Genomic DNA, 6,960 nt, shown 5'->3' on the forward strand with positions numbered 1-6,960 from the left:
CTGGCAGTCCAAGTTGGGGAAGCCTGGAACCCACCTCACTGAACAGGAAACTGCAGCCCAACAGCCCATTCCCAGTGCACCAGCGCCACTACAGCCCCATTTCCAGTGCACCAGCGCCACTACAGCCCCATTCCCAGTGCCCCAGCGCCACTACAGCCCCATTTCCAATGCCCCAGCGCCACTACAGCCCCATGCCCAGTGCGCCAGCGCCACTACAGCCCCATTCACCCGCCTGGAACGGTGATATGTCCTGAGAGTGCTGTAGCCATTGCATGGATGCTGATGGCGAGTGTCTCAAACTAGCGGCCGTTGGCGTCTTAAAAATTCGCGTCGACCTCACCAGCCTGTGTAGCATCTTCGACCTCACCAGCCTGTGTAGCATCTTCGACCTCGGCATTCTATGAAGCATATTCGACCTCGGCAGCCTATGTAGCATCTCCGACTTCGCCACCCTATGCAGTAGGATGTCATCGAGTGGGTGAGTCTCTTGGGATCAAACGGGATAAAAAAAATTCCCAGCAAATAGATTGATAGTTTTTCCGATAGGTCTAGAAAACTGCGTTCGATACTAGCGCCACCTATATTACGCAGCGGCGTCATCCGCCGGCAAGCCTCAAGTTTGCCACTTTCCACACTACTGGAACCTGGTGGGATCAATGTGAGATAGACCTCGCGAAGAACACCAGCAACACATCGCCAAACAGCCATTAAGTTTACTTTTGATATAAAAAACATTAATTCTTAGTAAAACCAAAACTATGCAATTTTGATAACGCTCAAGGAGACAGGTGCGTTTAATGTTGTGATTGTGCATCATTGTGATTGTCATTTGCAGGTGTTATGCTGCAGGTGCGGGCGATAAGGGCTCATTAGTTTATCTTTGCCTGTAATGAAACGCATCTTTCGAAACATTACTCGCAAAAAGCATGCCGAATGCTACAAGATCACGCAAAACATTATTTTGTGAAAGGCCACCCGGCTCCTTTGTCCCACCGGTGACTACCTGCCGACTCCGGGAAGCCTTAAGTTACATCAGGTGGCTGACCGAATCGAAGAAGACTCTCACTGGTGTCATCTTCAAGACCGCGACGGTAGAAACCAGGAAATTATGGACTAGTGAAGGGATTCCTGCTCATGCTCTAAAATAAGTGATAAATATGATCAAGAGGGATTCATATGAGCCATACAGAGCTATCAGCAAGAAATCAAAGACAGAAAGAGACGGACACAGCAATGCCACCACCGCGAGATTCAACAAGCTTTTCGACGTTGCGAAATGCATGTGCAAGTTCCAGCGCAGCTGCCAATGCCCAATGACCTACAGAGTGCAGCAAGAGGGGGTTGCCTTCTTGAAGGACCAGTGCAGGCACCAGAAGCCCACCTTGGGATCATATGACTGGGTTATGTCTGTGACTCGGGAGGCTCGCGAGCTGAGAAGGATGGCCAGACAACTCCAGGGGTGTCGTGGCTCGGCGTTCAGTGGGGCCCGGTGCCTGCTGCTGAACCTGTGTCGCCTCCCTTCGCGGCTGCTGAGCAGCGCCGGCAGCTGGTGCTGGATTCGGATCTGCTGCGGGACCAAGTGGTCTCAGCGCTGACGATTCGGCCAAGAGCACGGATTCTGACACGGCTCCGCTCATGGTAGAAGGTTGGCGACGTTTCTGGCTGTTCGTTCCGGGTGAGACCGCTGTCACTGCAGGTCATAACGTTACCGATCTGGCTAACACCGGCTCTGGCGGTGGATAGCTACGGTGGTTCGAACCGGGCCGCTGCCAACATCATCACGCCCTTTCAACAAGACAGCAGGCACGGGACTGGCCTACTTGAAATCAAATATTGTAGATCTCAAGAAGATCTGGCGAGTTGGAATCAAATGCTGACTCAATCTACGAGTCGGGTTTGACCATCCTCTTACTTCAACGGCCGTGAAGACAGGACCTTCATCAGCCACGCATATGCTGTCGAAAAACACGCGGTTGTCATCGTTGATACAAGCAGCTGCTACGTGACTCGCTCCACGTCCGAGCCCGGCCTCCCCCTGTACTTGTTTGATGAGCTGCACTCCGAGAGCCTGCAGTGCGACGATCACGTCTTGAGCTGGTCACCGAGTTACCCGTGGACTAGTTCATTTGCTAGCTGCACGGCAACGAGCTGAACTTCTGCCATCTGCTGCTGAGCGTGGAGGGCACGAAAGCGGGACCGAAATATATTTCCTGGACTCGTCGGTAAGACTTGTGCAGTAGAGGTATGGGAGAGGAACGTTGTGGCATTCGGGCGTATTCTGGGGCACTTGCAAAACATACCGGTTGAACTGATCCAAACCTGAGCACCGACTAGCAGCTGCTGTGTCTGCTGTTCTCCGGCATTCAAAACGGCTCCGACCGGACCGCGACAGCCCGGCGGCGAATCGGACCATCGAACCACGCCAGGTCGATATGAAAACTCATTATCTTTGAATTTATAGCAATGAATGTCTAAACTCCGTCGCGTATCATTTGGTATTTCATGTGCTCACTGTTGAGCAATTAGTCATTATCATACGTTGTCCCCTAGTATGTTGTCTCATTTGCCGTTTGGTTCGTGCTTGCTAGTATATTTGCCGATACGTATTCCGTTACATTTAAGGACTTTTGATCATCGGCATAATCATTCGTACGTTCTAATGTTCAGTTTGTAGCGAATTGCTCTAATATATTCGCTTTTGTTTTCAGATGGTTCACAATGGCTCTCGACTATTCCTATCTTACACCTCCACCGAGGCCTCCAGCAGCGCTCTCAAGGACCTCGTCCAATACGTGGTCGGCCACTATGTGCCGGTGTGGTTCTCCATCCGAAAGAACAGCATCTGTGACGTGGGCTCACACAACTTGTTCCGAAGCATCGCGCTGCTCCGCGAGCTGCCGCAGCACACATAGGCCACGATACAATCAGTCCTCCATCGCAACGGCCCGTCCGGAACTGCTGCTGCTGGCCATGATGGCGGACGATAACCGTGTGGTCCGCGAGCAGGTGGTTCGGATCGTCGCGCCGCTCGTAAACAGCAAACCGAGGGTCTACTTTAGGACAGGGTCCTTGCCATCTCAGCGATAAACTTTGAGGCCGTAGGGTACATATAACTGATCTTCCGGCGTGGACCAGTCACACAGCCTCCACTGCGAGACCTCGTGACGGCGAGCTGCGAGACAAAGTGCAGGTTCCGCTGGCCAGCCCGCCCTATCTGGCTCACACCCAGGGTGGAGGGGGCCGTGCGCACCGTCACCGAGGCGTGTTCGGCGGAGGTGGGAGAAGAGGTGCGGTATGGCCTCATCACGCCAAGCACAGGCAACGCCCAGATTCTTCCCAGCGTCCAGCTCTAAGAAAGATCTGCTCTGAAGGTAAAGTTGGAAATTGATAATTAACCACATCCTCCAAAGTATTAGACTCCCATTTCGATTTCAAAGTTTTGTACAATCGCTCGAATCTCTCTCTGTCTTTACGTCTCAATCGCTCAATATGCAAACAGAAATGTATGCATGATTACGAATGTCGGCTTTTCAGCACTTCCAACAGTTTTCGTGCTTTTACCACAGCCCCCTTTTCAATGCGTCTGCCGTTGGTGGTTGTTACAAGCAGGCCACGCACTGCAAGGCCACCGCCGTCGCCGCCGCCACCCCATTCCGTCCGCCGCTGTCCGGATGCAAGACAGTCCTTCGAAGGAGGGTAGGCCGGGGAGGCGGACCGCTTGAACCAGCAACCGGCGCTCCCACAGGCAGCACGTACTGCGTCTCTGCCTTCTGGCTCAGCAGTACGGCGGCAGGAAAGCTGTTGCAGGCGTGCAGCCCTAGTTGCAGTTGCAGACGTGCAGCCCTAAGAGTGGGGACGGCAGCGCCGCGTGTCAGTCAGCCCGGCAGCGGCCAGCGCAGCAGTGCCCGCGCACGCGCCGCAGAGCAGAGTGAGACCAGCGCCACATTGCATAAAACGTCTGGGGCTGGGGCTGGGGCTTCGGCAATATGTAGAGCCCAGCTGCCACGGTACCCCTGCTACCGCGCGATCTCCGCCAACACGCGTTTCGGGTTTCCGTTCTCTGAGCAGCTGCTGTTTGGGCCGGTGCATCGAATACGCAGGCTCAGAAGCAAGATGTGCGTGGGGTTACTCTAATCCCCTCCACGCCTGTGGTGCAGACTGCAGACCTTGTTACATGCATTAATTTGGACACCAGGTAATGTATTCTGAGTCATATGCTATGCATGGTTTTGTTTGCAGCACATGAGATGTCTTACAGAAATGAAAGCCTAAAGCAGTACTTACCAACGTTGTGCAACGAGCTCATACTCAACAACACATAAATATTCTGTCATATGGCAAACATTCGGGCAATGTCTGACCCGCATATCAGACCTGAGACCGGAACGTTTCTGCACGGCGGTGTAAGAAGTGCTCCGTGGCATCGTTTTCATGCGCGAGGCTATTTTGTATCGCTTGCCGCCCACGGTTTGGTGTTACCTGCGCCGCCCAGCATACGGTGACTGCAGCGCCGGGCGTCGGTTCACAGCGATATTTCGATCGGTTGGCGTGGCATGAATTTAGGCTTTTGGGAAGAACTTCTGCTATGCCGTGTACTTTCGGGCTGCAGCGCAAAGGAATTTCCTTGTTTCACGTGGCTTTGTTGCCGACGACACACCCTACTGCACAGGCAGACGTATCGACAGCTGAACACGCGCCCGGGTGGCCGGCTGAAAACGACGCGCCCCGGTGGCCGGCTAAATACGACGCGCCCGGGTGGCCGGCTGAATACGACGCGCCCCGGTGGCCGGCTAAATACGACGCGCCCGGGGTGGCCGGCTAAATACGACGCGCCCGGGGTGGCTGGCTGAATACGACGCACCCGGGTTGCCGGTTGAATGCGACGCGCCCGGGCGGCCGGTTAAATACAACGCGCTCGGGTGGCCGGCTGAATACGACACACCCGAGTGGCCGGTTGAATGCGACGCGCCCGAGTGGCCAGTTGAATGCGACGCACCCGGGTTTTGGTGGGGGCCACATTTATCCGCCAAGACACCGAATAGGAAAAGGACTAGAGGTACCAGATTCTTGGAATAGGAGTCTCTATGAAATTTTGTGTGTCAAATTTATAGATCCCCACGGTACGACCCCTCTGGGTCAAATACGATAAAACAAAGCCAACTACGAAATAGGTGTCCGGAGTGCCATCAGGCCTCTCCACGCAACCAGCTTTAGTTTTGATACTTTTTCCTGGCAAAAAATCACTCGTTTTCATGTCAGGCCGGTGACGTTTCATGGAAACTAGAAAGTCAAAATAGCCCTCGAGATTATGTTGAGACCTGAGTATCAAACCAGCATCAAGGACCAAGAACTAGGCCAAGCATCAAGAGATGATGACATGGTCCTTAAGGCAAAATGTTCATAGAGGACACTTTAGATCAGTGACCTCACCTGGCTTCATATAGTCAAAATAAGAGATTGTTGACGGCCTTGTGATCAAGCGATTCGAAATAGGTGTCACAAACTGTCCTCCACATGAAGTTTTCCAGCAAAAAAGTTGTTTGGTTTCACATTCAATTGACCTTCTAGCTTCCAATCTGTCTGACTTCGTCTAGCGATTCCTTGTCGCATTAACTTGAAAGAGTTCCTTTAGAACCACCTTTATCAACAACGATGGCCTGACTACCCTGCTACAAGTCAGCGACCTTAAGAGATAAGCAATCTTATTTTGCACCAAAATTCGAGAATTTTGTAGCCCAAAACTGGAAGACAAATTTGGGCCGGGCGGCCGCGCCACTCCTTTCGGAAGCTATTCTAGAAAACTTCAATTGAGCCGAATTGACCCCCCCCCCCCCCTCCCATACGAACGCCAGCAGCGAACAGCTAGCGTACCGGGTCATCGCTTTGCAGACTGACGCCACTCAAGCAGATGATCAACAGATGTAAACCTCATGCATTGGGAGCTGTTAGGTTATAGAATGCATGTAAGTTCGCAGAGCAGATGCAAACGCACTCAGCCGGGTGTTCAGCTGGTGTTTCAAACGTTCGATGCCTCATTTGGGTGCCATGAAGCACCGGCAGAACAGTGTATCCGTGACTGGCTGGTGCTACCGGACCTCGTGTTGTCGCTTGGGCTTCTCCTCTTGAATAAGCGGGTTAACTTGTAAGTGCCTTCACAGGTACTCCGTCGAAAACGAGATACACTATTTATGGGTATGATTAAGTCCGCAATAGAGTGGTCAGGATAGTAATATGCTGTTTAGCCTGCTGGTACTGACCAAACCACCAACACGCGTGAAGGTGCTGAAAGTAAACACGCGCTGTTTATTTGGTATCCATGGCAACCAGTCGCACGCGTGGCGCCGTCCCGCCGTTGCGCGACAGCCGAGCGTTGAGCCGCGTCGGGCCGCATCGGGCCGCGTTGAGCCGCGTCGGGCCGCATCGGGCCGCGTTGAGCCGCGTCGGGTCGCACCAGGTCGCGTTGAGAGCAACGTCGGGTCGCATCGGGCCGCGTTGAGCCGCGTCGGATCGCATTCCATCGCGACGCGCTGTTGGAGACGCGCCGCGCGGGGCGGCACCAGGTCGGGCCGGTGGCGAGCCAGGCGTGACGGCCTGAGACGCGTGACCTCCGTCCGCAGCCGTCCGGCGCAGCTGCTGCTGCGCGGGCCATTGTGCAATGTGCATGTGTCATTATTTATTACGTTTGGCCCGGCTGCTCACTCCGGCCGTGCTCGGATGTAAACATGCCTTCATACGGACATTCAGACCTTCGACGTCGTCAGAGGGTCACGGGCATTCAGACCTTCGACGTCGTCAGAGAGTCACGGATATTAGGACATTTACGGTGAGCGGAGACTAGCGACCTGGCGCACCGACGGCGTCGACGCCTCTACGGTGTGCAGGAGCAATCGCCGACTCTTGGACGCTTCTCGGAGGCCCCAGCCCTTTTTGTGTTTTAAGATAACCTTGTGTTGCACTTAA

This window comes from Pollicipes pollicipes, unplaced genomic scaffold (assembly GCF_011947565.3).
Source record: "Pollicipes pollicipes isolate AB1234 unplaced genomic scaffold, Ppol_2.1 Scaffold_6052;HRSCAF=7182_pilon_pilon_pilon, whole genome shotgun sequence".
NCBI classification, from domain to species: Eukaryota; Metazoa; Arthropoda; class Thecostraca; order Pollicipedomorpha; family Pollicipedidae; genus Pollicipes; species Pollicipes pollicipes.